The sequence below is a fragment of the Giraffa tippelskirchi genome, chromosome 1, assembly GCF_054371585.1.
Source record: "Giraffa tippelskirchi isolate mGirTip1 chromosome 1, T2T-mGirTip1v1.2.pri, whole genome shotgun sequence".
Lineage (NCBI taxonomy): Eukaryota > Metazoa > Chordata > Mammalia > Artiodactyla > Giraffidae > Giraffa > Giraffa tippelskirchi.
This window is the reverse complement of record NC_137275.1, coordinates 218,134,799-218,150,820: the sequence shown is the minus strand read 5'-3', so window position 1 is coordinate 218,150,820 and position 16,022 is coordinate 218,134,799. Positions and strand designations below refer to the sequence as shown.

Below are 16,022 nucleotides of genomic sequence, written 5' to 3'. Positions count from 1 at the left end.
ATAACACCTTATTCTCCCCAGCACACACTTTTTAAGGCAGAGAGGCTTGAAAAGGAGGTACCGAGGGGCTACTCATTTCCCCACAGGTGTGTTCTTTTCCTCCCTGAGTCACATCTGCAAAACAGGAGTAATACCTCCCTCCCTGTGCTGTGGGTTGTGAGGTTTGCATAGGAAAAAATGCCTCATAGCCAGTGCTCCAAAGAAATCGTTCCCTTCACTGTCCTGAGCAGTCCCGTGACTCCAGGACAGTCACAGGGGTCCCTCTGCTTTCACTCCCCCAGAGGGTGGCAACAAAACAAAAACCGAAGCTTCTCCCCTGAAATGAGTCAGGAGCTTCTTTCTGGCCCAGATTCAACTAGACTGGAACAGTATCAGGCCACAGCCGTATTTCCTGTGCCATGCTGGCCCCTTTATAACAAATTTTGAGGAAAATACAGCAAAGAGGAGGACAGTAACTAAGTTGGAAATTCACCAGGAGGGGCTCTGGGGCAGAGGCCAGAGGCTGGGGGGTAGAGATGGTCGGGCAGGAGTAGGAACAGGGGAGGCAGAGCCCCAGCGAACCGTGCCCTCAGCACAGAGAACCCGCAAACAGGCACAGTGAGTTCGTTTCCCAGCAGGGCCAAGTTGGTGTGACCTTCAAAGAGCCCGCAGCGCAGGCCTCTGCGCATCTCTGGGTCCTGCTATGACTGAGCCTCCGTCACACAACCCTGCTGTGAGCAATTTGGGCTCAGGTCTCTGCCACAGTCTCAATTTCGGGGCATCCCTGATCTCTCTGCAGAGAGATTCAGAAGAGGCTCCAGGCCAGAAAGTGGTGGGGGTTTGTTTCAGTTTTTTTCCAACATGCACACTCACTAGCATGAAACGAGGACTTTCCCCTTCTCTGAGAGGAAAGTTTGCAAAAGCATCCAGCTCAGTCAGGAAGGGATGCTCAAAGCTTCTGGGACCCCAACCTCTGCCTTCTACCAGGTCAACGGAAAAAGGCCACTGCAGAGAATCCTGGCTCTTCCAGGACTGATCAAGTAGCCCCTTGGATTAAAGCCCTTCACGTTCCTCTGACACTTCATAATTGACAGGTCACTTTCTTGTCCCAGTTATTGAAGAACATTTGACTCTACTTTACCAGATGAGAAAAATAGGATTGTGAAAACCCAGATGAGTTGACTGGGGTCATGCAGCTGAGTCAGGACTAAAACCCACAACTTTCATCATGGGTATCAATGAGCAATGGGGAAACTGAGGTGAGAGCAGGGGAAACCATTTGCCTAAGGTCACACAGACGGTCACCTGCAGGGCTGGGACTAGAACCTGTGTCCCTCATGAGTCAAAGCTCTTTTCATTCCACCTCCCTGCCTCTCTCCCTGGCAATCTCTCAGGACAAATGCTGTATGGGGCATCATGGGCCTTTCCTTTTAGGGAAAGATGGCAAATCCTTTTCCTGCCAGGTAGATGTATAGGCAGTGACTTCGTGGAGCTCTTTGTTACAAGACTGAGGGTGCCCGTGAGCTCAGCAGGAGAGAGGACCTTTGTTTATCAGTGTCTGCATGAATGCTGTAGGTAGACTGGTCACTTTCGATTTCCTATCTTTGTCTGAATTCTATTTTCACTGTCTTTTCTCCTATGTTGAGTAGCATTACTGTAGGCAGAATATGAAAGTGACAGAAACAGTCAAATCTAGAACCCTGAGAATGAAAATAAGACAAATGGACCTAAAACTCATGAGAGCTGCCATCCTTACAAGAATTCAGATTTTTTTTTTTTTTTTTTGAAAAGCCAAAGTTCATAGATTGAGTGTGGATTCAGTTGGGACTTGGCGCTACCAACCCAGGAGTACAGTGCATAGAGATGCCATGTGGTGGGAAACAGCTCATCTGAAAATCAATATCTATACTTATCTACCTGCTTATCACTGTGATTTTCAGTGTGGAGCTCATGTTTGAAACCACTGCTGTCTTATGTGAGAGACTGTAAAGGCTAGCATAATGTGGGCTCTCGCTGTAATTCCATTTTAATTCTTCTGGGAGGTGAACGACTGTATCTTTGAACTGCTCCCCGGTGCCACCCACTAAGTGAATTTAACATAAACCTCTGGAGTAATCTGTCTATGCTCAGTCACTTGGTTGTGTATGACTCTTTTCAACCCCATGGACTGTACAGCATGCCAGGCTCCTCTGTCCAAGAATTTTCCAGGCAAGAATTTACTATTCCCAGTTCTTTCCTGCCCTGTAATTATTATTAGGACTACATCTCCTTTTTGCCTTGTGAATTGACAATCTACTCAATTCTCTTTGAGTAGAAGAAATCAAGTGTATATCCAAGCCCATCAACACTGGACTCAGCCATCAGACTTGTTTTAGCCAGTGAGACATGGGTGGGAGTGACCAAGTACCAGTTCTGACAATGACTTTAAGAGGTATCACACGCTTCTGCTCACCTCTCCTGTACTCCTGCTATTTGCCATGATAAAAGTTTCCCCTAAGTAGTTTCTGTCCCTTCAGTTCAGGTCTTAAAGTGCAGATATGTGAGGTAGACCTGAGCTGACCCTCATCCTAGAGCCAAGCTCTGCTGATCCAAGCTAAGCCCAGTAGAGACACATGACCTGACCAGCAAATCTGAATAAGAAAGATACATGTTATCATAAATCACTGATATGGGGGTCAGTAGGTGTTGGAGAAGACTCTTGAGAGTCCCTTGGACTGCAAGGAGATCCAACCAGTCCATCCTAAAGGAGATCAGTCCTGGGTGTTCATTGGAAGGATTGATGTTGAAGCTGAAACTCCAATACTTTAGCCACCTGATGAGAAGAACTGACTCATTTGAAAAGACCCTGATGCTGGGAAAGATTGAGGGCAGGAGGAAAAGGGGACGACGGAGGATGAGATGGTTGGATGGCATCACCGACTCAATGGACATGGGTTTGGGTGGACTCAGGGAGTTGGTGATGGACAGGGAGGCCTGGCGTGCTGCGGTTCATGGGGTCACAAAGAGTCAGACACAACTGAGCGACTGAACTGAACTGAGGTGGGATTAGTTGCTATGCAGCAGTATCAAGCAAAAAAAATAATAATAACACAGACACAGAAAGTTTCCCCCAAGTAGTTTCTGTCCCTTCAGTTCAGGTCTTAAAGTGCAGATATGTGAGGTTAAGTCTGAGCTGACCCTTATCCTAGAGTCAAGCTCTGCTGATCCAAGCTAAGCCCAGTAAAGACACATCTTCCTGGCCAGAAAATCTGAGTAAGAAAGATACATGTTATCAAAAATCACTGATACGAGGCTAAGTAGGTGGGATTAGTTGTTATGAAGCATTATCAAGCAAAAAAAGAAAAAATTAATACAGACACAGAGACTTAGGTTATTCCATCCAAAGCAAAATCTCTAAGTTCAATCAGTATTTTCATATCATATAATAACAGGCAAATGGACAGCTTTTTTATTTATACATGCTGTAAACTGATAGTGTGACACCCCGTTTATACATCAGTGTCTTGGACAAGACGAACCCACTCCCAAAGCTAATCACTAGTCAGGAGGATTCGGAGGTTCAATTCAGGGCTAACAATCAGAGATATGAAGAAAGGATTCACATAAAAGAGGACAAACAAAATACTGCAAAAGTCTGCTCATTGCTGAGGTGTTAAAGACAATGGAGAGTTTGTGGAATTATGTTTCCTTACTGCCACCCAACTTGTCCCTGGGAGTATTTAAAACAGACGTTCTCAGGTGTCAAGCAGGGATTTGTAAAAGAGGTGAGGAGGTGCTCAAGCTTCTTTTGCAATAGCAGAGCCCTTTGTTTAAATACCAACTCACATGTATCCTCAATTTATGAAATTGTTAAGAATGGAAGTGCTCTGTCTGAAACCTATGTAAGAGGTCAGGGTCCTTTCTGCTCAGCTTTTCCTTAATTCTCTGGGGTGATCTCTACACAGATATCAATTTTGACGGCAGGGAAACTAAGGTCAGAGAAGGGAAAATGACTCTACAGACTCCAATGAGAAAGCCATAGGATTTTAGGATCTCTGAAGACTCACTCAAAACTCTAGGACTCTGGGTGCCTTCCAAGCCAATAGTCTGAAGGTGGTCATTTTCATCCTATTTGGAACAATACAAAATATAAACAAGTAGCTATGAATCTTGATACCAGAGGCATGCCGAATCCTGGCCACTGTCAGCAAGGGAGGCAGTGACTGTTGCTGCTATCTAAAGAAGTAAGACTCCAGCTGCAAGGTTTTGACTCAAGGGATCAGCAGATAAATCTCAAGGCCATCTCCTGTACTGCAGCCATCATTCTGCACACAGGCATCATCATGCCACATGAATCAAAGTGGCAGAAGCAGAAGCCCTTCTAAGATCTATATGGCTTTTGACTGAGGGAAATTTGAGACGCCCCTGGGAGCCCTTCTGTCTCACAGCTGTCAGTGCCTGGCGCTGATGCTTTCAATCTCCTGCCTATCCTGAATTCATAACAAAGTGAAATCACAAACCACGCACCAGGAAAAAGAAGGCATTTCTTCTACATTTCAGTGCAAGCCAAGATGGAAAGGGATAAAAAGGATTGAGACGGGCCCTGGATCTATTTAACAAACTTGTGGGGTTTAGGCTGAGTGTGCTCAAGTAATAAGGAAATGAAATAGCTATTGCTCCTTGTTCCTCTAGGGCAACATTATATAACATTGTTCTCTTCTGAAAGCAGAGAAACATGCTTTGAATTCGTGCATCTAGGAACCAGCAAGTCACCATTTAAAGGGACACAAGCTGTGTAGGATGGAAGGACATGATCTTAGGGAGCGTGACGAGAACCAGCATGAGGATCCAGTATTCCTAGTGGCCCTCTGAAACTCACATAAGCAAATCTCTTTCCCCTTCCAGGCCTCATGGTGCCCTGGAATTTCAAGGTAGGGGAAGGATCAAAAAGACGATCAGAAAGACCTGACTCAGGCCTCCAGAATTCAGCCCCTTACAAAGTGACCTTCTTTGGTGCTCTTGATATTGACCCTGAAAAGCCAGCAGGATCTGCAGTTGCCAAGGAATTGGAGCTAATTTTCCTTTCGTTTAAGCTGAGTAAGCAAACAAAGCATTTATTTTGTGTTGAAGATTCAGGAAAATTGCCAGAATCACTTTCATTTCTAAAACAGAAGGAAAATGACCAAGTGAATTGCTCATCTTAATACTGTCAAACCCGACTGAGTTTCTTTTCCCCATCTTTAAGGAACACTTAGTTACATTTGCTACTAAATCTCTTGCATCAACTATTATGAAATTAAGAATCATTATTGATTTTCACATTAGTACTGTTTAATTTTCATACTACCCAACACTTTATGATTTAATGTTTACCCTAGTCATCATTTCATGGCATATAAATATTTAAGCATTTAAATATCTAATATTTTGAATGCATTTGAAACAACAAATGAAAAAGGATCTTTAATATATGGGTTGGCCACAAAGGATGTTCAGGTTTTTCCAAAAATGTTACAGGAAAACCCGAATGAATCTTATGGCCAATTCAATATATAACAGAAAACTGAATTATCAAATTTATTAGCACTAGAGAATTTTCCTCTTCCTAAATAATATTATTTATAGGAACTCAAACAACCATGAAGACTGGGGGAAAATGTATTCTTTGAAACCTCTTTTTTTTTTTAGCCTTTTATCTTTCTAACAAGTACTATAATACTTAGAAGCTGCCCAAGAGAAGCTCATCTTTATGGTGTTTTTTTTCCCTGACTTGGCAGAGGCAGGACTGAAACTAAGGCCCCTTGCTTCCCAGTTCAGTTCTCAGGCCACAACACAACAGTCTTCATGTTATGAATTAGTTCTCTCTGAAAGTGTCTTGTCTCCAAAATAGACTCTTCCCAAGCACTGGGTGAAGCTTCTGAAGCCTTTCACAATTACTCACTCAGAAGCAAAGATTCCCCAGCACAGATGTAAGTCATAATATAAACACCCCTCAGCGTGGGTCTGTGCCAAAGGTCCAGACCCCATGTGCCACGGGCAGTCCCCAAACCCAGAGCGGCTAAGCCCAGAGACTTGTAAAACTGCTCCCCCGTGCCTCCCTTGCCCTTGTGTTTTGGACTCAGTGAACAGAACTTCCTATCCCATCTGCCTTTTTTTCCCCCTCTTTCCATCTATCCCTCCATCCATTCAGTCACCCACCTGTAGTAGACTGGATCCACTAAGGCCCTAGCTCTCATTTCATCTGAAACAGCACCTCTGCCGTGTAACAGTTAAGCGTCCTCTCTCTCTCTCTCTGGGTCCAGCCGTGGGATTTGCTTTGGCCAATGGGATGTTGGTAGATGCGACACAAGCAGAGGCAAGAAAAGTTACCTGAATGTTCTACTCTTCATTTGTGGCCTCTTCGATTGGCACAGGCTAGCTAGGTAGGATGTAACAGGCATGTGAAGCAGAGCCAAGTCAGGCCAGTCGCCCCAGCCATGGCCACCCTAGATCATCCAGTAACCAGCCAGTTCCCCGAGATGTGTGATCAGCTCCAGCCAAGTTCACACAAGCAATAAATAAACATTGTCATAAGATGCCGAGGTTTCATGGTTATTTGTTACTCAGCAGTATTTTGGCAACAAGTAACTGATGTAAGATCCAACAACATTTACCGGTGTCTTCTATGTCCTATGCTGAATTCTGAATCACAAAGAATATTCAGTCATGGTCCTCCTTCATAGGGATCCCATCTTCTGAAATAGATATACAGAATATCTCTTTCTTTGTGTAGGGACAATCTTGCCTCACCATTCCCCTGCAGAACTCCCAAGACCTAACTTCTATCCTCTTAACAACAAGAAAATTCATCTGGAGGCAGAATGAGGTAGTACAGTATCAGTAAAGATTAGCTCCAGATGCAAATGAAATATTAAAAAAAAATTCAGTCATATAAAAAGGCCAGGGGTGGGCATTTCAGGGCTGGTAAGCTGCTGCTGCTGCTGCTAAATTGCTTCAGTCGTGTCCGACTCTGTGCGACCCCATAGATGGCAGCCCACCAGGCTCCCCCGTCCCTGGGATTCTCCAGGCAACAACACTGGAGTGGGCTGCCATTCCTTCTCCAATGCATGAAAGTGAAAAGGGAAAGTGAAGTCGCTCAGTTGTGTCTGACTCTTAGTGACCCCATGGACTGTAGCCTACCAGGCTCCTCAGTCCATGGGATTTTCCAGGCAAGAGTACTGGAGTGGGGTGCCATTGCCTTCTCCGTCAGGGCTGGTATAGTGTTCTGTAAAGTCAGGCATCCAGGATTCTGCTATCTGGATGTTCCCCCATGCTCAACACATGGCTTTCACCTCATCATCCAAGATAGCTGCTCAAACTATCTTGAGCATCACTTCCACAGTACAACCAGTAAGGTGGGGGAAGAACAAAGTAATGTTTCCAGAAGATGTACAGGATACTACCACTTGTTTGTCATTGGCCAGAACTTAGTTTCTTGACTACTTGACTACTCTACTGCAAAGAAGACTGAAAAATAAATCTTTATTCCAGAAAGTTATATGCTCAGCCACAAACTGGAGGTTCTGTTAATAAGGGGAAAGTAGAAGATGGAAACTGGAAACAATTAGTAGTTTCTGCTGCAGTCCAAACAGGTTTTGGATCAGACAGACCTAGTTTGACAGTTATCATAGTTCAGCCAGGAAGAGCTCAACTTATAAACTTGGGAAAATTCTTTCCTGCTTCAGGCCTTAGTGTTCCTGTCTGTCGAATGGGGGCAAGGGAGAGAGTTGGTCTGCATGGCCTCTTAACCTCTTTCTGGCTCTTCCCTTTCATGAATCATAGACTGAAGATTCTGAACAGCATAGCCTTCCATCGTCAGGTTAGCCATCCTTTTATAAATAGGTATATAAATATAAATATATTAAAATATAAAGATATATAAATAAAATATATATAAATATATATAATATATATATACCTATTTATAAACCTGGGTGACATTTACTCTTTAGTCTGAAAGCATTTAGTGAACAAAAGGACAAATGCCAAATTAAACCTGTGTTGGATATAGAGGGAGATCTACCTGAGCTCTCTCACTGCTGCTTTCCAAGTTGCATAGAAGTTGCTTTCTCGGGAGCCTAGGAGCTTCTAAGTCTGACCTTAGCTATAACCCTCAGGCACCTAGTAGTGGTTAGAGAACAAAGATCAATTTATACCACTCAACTCCTGCCCCATATCCAGGGCAAGGAAGCTGTACGATCCAAAAGGATTTGAGACAGGAGTAGTCAGATATTCAAAACCCAGCCAGGCAACATTTATGTGACCCTGTTTAGAGTGGGAAGAGACAACAAACATATTTTAATTTACCACCATCAAATTATATAGCCCATATATGCACTTATAAAGAGACAGTAAACCTTTGCTCAGAGTCTAATTAAGGTCTTCTTCACATCTTTTAAAACCTTACAATTCTGTAATGAAAGAAACTATCTACTTCCCTCTGGGTTAGGACAGTATCACAAAGCTTTCAAATCTTAGAGTAAAAGCCTCTTCCATCTGACAGGCATAAGAACCTCTTCTTCCAAAACAAGCCTCCTAATCTCCATATCCCTGGGGAGGTGGCAAACTGTCTTGAAATCGTTATAAGGCTAAGCGAAAAATCACCATGAAAAGGATAGAGTCTTAAGTTGATACCTTCCAATCTTTCTTTATAAGGAGCAACCTCTAATTTATCCAGTTGGAGAGACACCTGATGGAGTTCATGTGGTCAGGTGTTAGAAATGGAAGAGCTGCTGTATGTTGCACATGGATGTATTACCACTTCTAATGGTGCAACTTTGCCCATCAGTAGACCAGAGAAAATACTGGAAGAAGGTATGTGGATACCCCAGTACACTATCCGTATCTGCTGATTTGGAAATCTTGAATCTCTCTTTCTCAACTCTTTTAATGTTTTCCTCTGTAAGACTGTTCTTTGTCCTGTAACATGCTTCTTTTCTACCCCCCTATTGCTTGACTTTGTAAATTTTTTGACGTCTCTTCTGTTTCTTTCCGGAGAAGGCAATGGCACCCCACTCCAGTACTCTTGCCTGGAAAATCCCATGGATGGAGGAGCCTGGTGGGCTACAGTCCATGGGGTCGCTAAGAGTCGGACACGACTGAGCGGCTTCACTTTCACTTTTCCCGTTCATGCACTGGAGAAGGAAATGGCAACCCACTCCAGTACTCTTGCCTGGAGAATCCCAGGGACGGCGGAGCCTGGTGGACTGCCATCTATGGGGTCGCACAGAGTCGGACACGACTGAAGCAACTTAGCAGCAGCAGCAGCAGCTGTTTCTTTCAAGCATCAAGGCAACAATATAGTTTCTTGTGTGCATGCATGCCCAGTCATGTCCAACTCTTTGTGACTCCATGAACTGTAGCCTTTCAGGCTCCTCTGTCCATTGGATTTCCCAGGCAAGAATACTGGAGTGGGTTGCCAATTCCTCCTCCAAGGGATCTTCCTGACCTAGGGATCCAACCTATGTCTCCTGCAGCTCCTGCATTGGCAGGTAGATTCTTTACCACTGAGCCACCTGGGAAGCCCCATATAGTTCCTTATGCAAATTCAATTAAAGTGTATTTATACACCATCCTCCATGTATAAGTGGCACTCTGCTGGGATTTGTACTATAAAGAGACATAATGAACAACATTGATATTCAGAAGTCGGGTGGTGGGGAAAAGGTGAGGTCTCAAGCTTGCCCCTTTATCATCCAGTCAAGTTACTCCATCGGAGAAGGCAATGGCACCCCACTCCAGTATTCTTGCCTGGAAAATCCCATGGACGGAGGAGCCTGGTAGGCTGCAGACCATGGGGTCGCTAAGAGTAGGAAACAACTGAGCGACTTCACTTTCCCTTTTCACTTTCATGCATTGGAGAAGGAAATGGCAACCCACTCCAGTGTTCTTGCCTGGAGAATCCCAGGGACGGGGGAGCCTGGTGGGCTGCCGTCTATAGGGTCGCACAGAGTCGGACACGACTGAAGTGATTTAGCAGCAAGTTACTCCATCACCATCAGGATCAGGTGCTTTGTGAGCACACTGGTGCTCTGTGAGCACAAAAGCTCAAAAAGAGAGCACAGAGAGGTAGGTGGCCACATAAAGGCAGCCTGGTAAGACCTTGGCTGTACAGTGTCCTTCCAAAATACACCACACAGCGCAGCTCAACAAGCAATTTTATAGATGCTCATTCTTTTTGCCTTGGGCAAGGTGGGAACTGTGGGTCCCATTTCAGAGATGAGCAAATGAGACTCAAAGAAGGTGAATGATTTGCCATGAGTGGAAAAGGCAGAAAGCTGAATCCACATAAGGGTAAGTAATCTTTCAGACCATGGACCTAGCAAAGGACTTGGTACAAAAGGAAAACATCCTTGAATGAATAGGGAAAGCCACATTTTAACTCCGGATTACACACCACCCTATGCTGCCTATGGTCCTTCTTTTCTAATCCACTGTTTCAAAAGAGGAGGAAGGAAGAACAAAATTCAGCACTAAGAGGGAGTTCCTGAGAACTGGCCTACACTGTAGCATTGTCCTGTGGGCTGTGCTCAGGTGAGAGGGACATGTGTAGGAGTATGCATCGTCTCTTTGGAAGCCAAGCCTTTTCAGTCGCTGCCCAAGAAGTCCCAGAATGAAGCCCTCTGGTTCTGCTCCACAGCAAATAGTGTCACTGTGAAGTTTCAGTGTAATAAAGAGATGATTCAGGCATTACTCAGAGAAACCATAGCATTTCAAAGATGTTCTCCTGGACCACAGCATGTACAGTGATGCGAGCTTCGTCTTCCTGCCACAGCCTTTGCATTTAGTGTCAGATCTGAGTAATAAGTGACATGTTAAATGACTGGTGACAATGTTTACCCTTCCTCCCTCCCCACCCCCACTGCACTCAGAAGTCAGCCAACATGACAAAATTTCAGTGCCAAAACCTTCACCGAGAACAGTGAAACTTTGAGTCTCTCCGTTTTCCCACAAGTCTCAAAGCGATACTGGAAATTTTTTTTCTTTGTCCCCAGTGTAATCGAAAAATATGTTTTTATTTAGAAGCAATCCAAAAGTCAAGCCTATTTTTAGAATGTGAGATTACGGAGGAGGATTTTTCCAAAAGGTTCTGAAGTAACAATTATGTAAGAGCCACAAAAGCCACAAAAAAATTTGTGACCATCACCTTGGGGCTTTGAAGGAAGTCTAGGGGTTGAGATTCCTGGAAATTGAGAAGCCCAAATATTTTGAAAGAATAAGCCCAATTTTTGGCTCAAATAGTACGGGCAAGAGATGAGTTTACATCTAAAATAATGCCCTTCCACAAGCAGCTTAGAAAATAAACATAAACCCATTTCTTAATATTTATTATATAGGCCACAGACATGATGTTGTACATCAAATCAGTATTTCTTAGACTCCATTTATTCACATATCATTGTTGGATCTGCCTATTATCTCTAGTATTATTTCTTTATATTTTTCTTTAAGCCATCTCATTATTTTACACTAAAACAAATGTACCATAAGAGGATAAGTCAACATAAAAAACTGAATAAAAACAAAATAACGTGCTGAGATTCTGGTATGATTCTGTCACCTGTAAAAACTCTGAGGGTGCCATTTTCTTTTTATTATTAAAGGGATAATGTCAACTTTTCGTAGGCATTACAGAGTGGGTAACATCTAGCTGAGACTCAAAATGGATCAAAGATCTACATGTAAGAGTTAAAACTATACGATTTTTAGAAGAAAATATGAAAGTAAATCCTTATGACCTTGGGTTAGGTGACTGATTAGATATGACATCAAAAACCTAAGCAACAAAAGAAAAACTGGTTAAGTGAACTTCATCAAAATTTAAAACTTTTGTGCTTCAAAGGACACCATCAAGAACGTGAAAAGACAATCAACAGAATGCAAGAAATATTTGCAAACCATATATCTGACAATGGTCTAATATCCAGGATATGTAAACAGCTCTTAAAATTCAACCATAAAAAGGCAATCCAATTTTTAAATGGGTAAAGGAGCTTAATAGACATATCTCCAAACAAGATATACAAATGGCCAATAGATACATGAAAAGATGCTCAATATCGTTAGTCATTAGGACACAAATCAAAACCACGAGATACTATTTATACTCACTAAGATGGTTAAAATTTTTAAAAAAGACAATAACAAGTGTGTTGAGAATGTAAAGCAAATGAAATCTTCATACATTGCTGAGAGTAGCCCCACTTTGGAAACAGTTTGGCTATTTCTGAAAGGTTAAAACTAATTTACTATATGACTCAGCAAATTCACTTCCAGGTATATATACCCAAGAGAAAAGAAAACACACATCCACAGAAAAAATAACCTGCATATATTCATGGCAATATTTTCCATAGAGCCAAAAGTTGGAGACAACCAAAATATCATCGATAGACGAGTAGATAAACAAATGTGGTATATTCTTACAATGGAATATGATTTGACAACACAGAGGAATGAGGAACTGATACATGTCACAACCTGGATGAACCTTAAAAAGATAAATCATATTATACGATTTAATTTATATGAAATGTCCAGAATAGGTAAATCCATAGAGACAGAAAGCAGATTAGCAGTTACCAGGGGCTGCAAAGAAGGAGGGATGGATAGCAGCCATTCTGACTGGTGTGAAATGGTACCTCATTGTGGTTTTGATTTGCATTTCTCTAATAATGAGTGATGTTGAGCATCTTTTCATGTGTTTGTTAGCCATCTGTATGTCTTCTTTGGAGAAATGTCTGTTTAGTTCTTTGGCCCATTTTTTGATTGGGTCGTTTATTTTTCTGGAATTCAGCTGCAGGAGTTGCTTGTATATTTTTGAGATTAATTGTTTGTTGCTTCGTTTGCTATTATTTTCTCCCATTCTGAAGGCTGTCTTTTCACCTCGCTTATAGTTTCCTACTGGAGCCCATTATACAGAGTGAAGTAAGCCAGAAAGAAAAACACCAATACAGTATACTAATGCATATATATGGAATTTGAAAAATGGCAACGATAACCCTATATGCGAGACAGAATAAGAGACACAGATGCATAGAACAGTCTTATGGACTCTGAGGGAGAAGGTGAGGGTGGGACGTTCTGGGAGAATAGCATTGAAACATGTATATTGTCATGTGTGAAACAGAACACCATTCCATGCTCGATGCATGAGACAAACGCTCAGGGCTGGGGCAATGGGATGGCCCAGAGGGATGGGATGGGGAGGGAGGTGGATAGGGGGTCCAGGAAGGGGAACACATGTAAACCCATGGCTGATTCCTGTCAATGTATGGCAAAAACTATTACAATATTGTAAAGTAATTAGCCCCCAACTAAAATAAATAAATTTATTTAACAACAACAAAAAAGGAGGGATGGAGAGTGACCGCTCGTGGGTATGGAGTTCCCTTCTGGGGTGATGCCAAGATTGAAGAATTAGACAATGTTGCACAGTTCTGTGAACACACTGAAACTACTGACTTGTACATCACAGAAGTACAAATTTTATAGCATATGAATTATATCTCAATAAGCTATCACTTTAAAAACTGAATTTTAAAAATAATCCAATCAGAAAGTGGGAAAAGAACATGAAAAGACATTTCACCAAAGAGAATATGTGGGTGACTAATAACCATGTGAAAAGATGTTCAACATTAGTAGCTATTAAGAAAATGAACATTAAAATCACAATGAGATACCAGGTCAAATCTATTAGAATGGTTAAAATTAAAAACCAGTGGGGAAAAAAAAAACCTAGAGAAGAGGAGAGAAATATAAACTGGCACAGTCTCTCTGGAAAATCATTTGGTCACCAGCAAAAGCCATTCACAATTCCCAAGAAATAAAAATAGAATCTGGGTAACAAAATGAAATCTAACCTTTTTTCCCTGTCCTGTGTGCTTCATGGAGCTTTACTTTCTCACAAGGTACCACTGACAGAGGCCTCCACCTGGACCTTCAAAGCGACCTCCCAGTGAGAAACCATGGCTGCACCCAACACTGCAGCTCAGGGCAGAAGCACTGCACACGGCACTGCAGTTCAAGATGGCGGCAGTGGGCCGTGCGCAGAGAGGCTGTGCCTGGCCCCGCGCTCCGGAGCCGAGCAGTAAAGCTGTGCCGGACCCGCCCCCACAGATGAGCGATTCTCTACCAGGCAGCGCTGTCCTGATGGCCTGGGGGCCACGCAAAGAGCGTGGACGCCCGAGCGGGAGCTGGCACCTCTGCATTCTCTGCTGTTGTTGTTATTGCTGCTGTTGTTTATTTTTTGGCCACCACGGCATGCAGGATTTTAGTTCCCTGACCGGGGATGGGACAGGCACCCCCTGAAGCGGAAGCGCAGGCATTCTTTGATCAAAGAACAAAACTTTCCCAGACTTCCCCGGTGGCTCGCTCGGTGGCTAAAAACCCATGCTTCCACTGCAGGAGGCACCAGCAACTCGTTTGATCCCTGCTCAGGGCACTAAGATCCCACATGCCATGCCTGAGGAGTGGTGGCAAGGGGGACCTTTCCTTTGCTTCTGAACTCAAGTCAGCCTCATTCTGTTGGAGGCAGGAGGACCCTTGTTTGGGGACCAACTTGGGAAAGTTGGTAACAATTGGACACTTTCTTTTAGAACTAAAAATGGATTTACCATACAATCCAGAAATTGTACTCTTGGGCATTTACCCCACAGAAGTAAAAAAACTTATCTTCACCCAGAAACTAGTTAATGTTGACAGTAGTTTCATTTGTAATGGCCAAGAACTAGAAACCATTCAAATGCTTTTCAGTTGCTGACTGGTTGAACAAACTATGGCATATTCACACTGTGGATTATGAGTCAGCAATGAAAAGGAATAAACTATTGACACATGCTAAAACTTGGATGAATCTCAAGGAAATTATGCCGAGTGAAAAAAAACTAAAAAGTATCCATGCATACTCTGTGTTTCCATTTGTGAAAACTCATGAAACCACATAATTCTAGAAATGGGGAACAGATGAGTTGTTTCCAGGAGTTAGAGATGGTGGGGAGAGGGAGTGTTGTGTCTACAAAGAAGAAGCACAAAGGAACTTGGTGGTGATGGTAGTTGAGCATCTTGGTTGTGGTGGCAGTTACATGAAGCCACGTGTGATAAAATTGCATGCAGCTGTACTCACATACACGTATGAGTACATACAAAACTGGTGAACGTCAAATGAGTTTGGTGGATTGCACCAATGTTAATTTCCCAGTTTTGATATCAATAGTGATACTAGATGTTAACACTGGGAGAGTCTGAGTAAAGGATTCATGGGGACTCTGCTCTTTTCTCTGCAACTTCCTGTGAATTTGTAATTATTGCAAAATAAAGTTGTTTTAAAACCTAAATTTATCCTTATCCAAAATATACTCTTCCTGAACTCTTTAATTGCACATCCACAGGTGTGACACCATCAGCCCAGACTCAACCTTCACTCTCCATATCCAATAATAATAATAACAGGCCATGTTTATTGAATGCTTCTTCTCTATCAGGCATTACAGTTGGCCTTCCATATCCAAGGGTTTCACACCCACAGATTCAAGTAACCATAATAGAAAATACTCGGAGGAAAAAAAATCTGAAAAGTTCCAAAAGGCAAAACTTGAATTTGTCACTCTCTAGCAACTATTTACATAGCATTTACATTGTGTTGGGTATTACAAGTAATCTAGAAATGATTTCAAGTATACAGGAGGATGTGTTTAGATTATATGCAAATACTACACCATTTTATATAGGGACTAGAGCATCCTCAGATTTGGTACCCTTGGGTGTCCTGGAAACAATCCCCCCTCAGATACAGAGGGACAACTATATACTTACAACATTCCATGCCTGGTCTAAGGTACTCTTCACATCAACACTCTTATAATTCCCATTTTAAAGATAAAGGAACTGAGGATAAGAGGGGTAAATGACCTTGGCCAAGGTCATACAGCAAGTTACCATGGCAGGATTCTCATGTAGGCAGCCCAACTTCAGAGCCCATACCCTCTGGAATCATCAGATTCAAAATCCACCCATTCATCTTA

General features: G+C 42.7%; 1 protein-coding gene and 1 long non-coding RNA gene across 10 annotated transcripts in view; one reads left to right on the top strand and one right to left on the bottom strand.

The window, feature by feature from the left end:
* Window positions 1–16,022, bottom strand: part of TMEM268 (transmembrane protein 268) — a 358,336-nt gene that overhangs the window by 289,643 nt on the left and 52,671 nt on the right. The gene's annotated exons all lie outside the window — the stretch shown is intronic.
* Window positions 11,152–14,388, top strand: LOC145540695 (uncharacterized). Its single transcript, XR_014078510.1, has 2 exons — window positions 11,152–13,210; window positions 13,364–14,388. It is a non-coding gene; the product is annotated as an uncharacterized LOC145540695 (long non-coding RNA).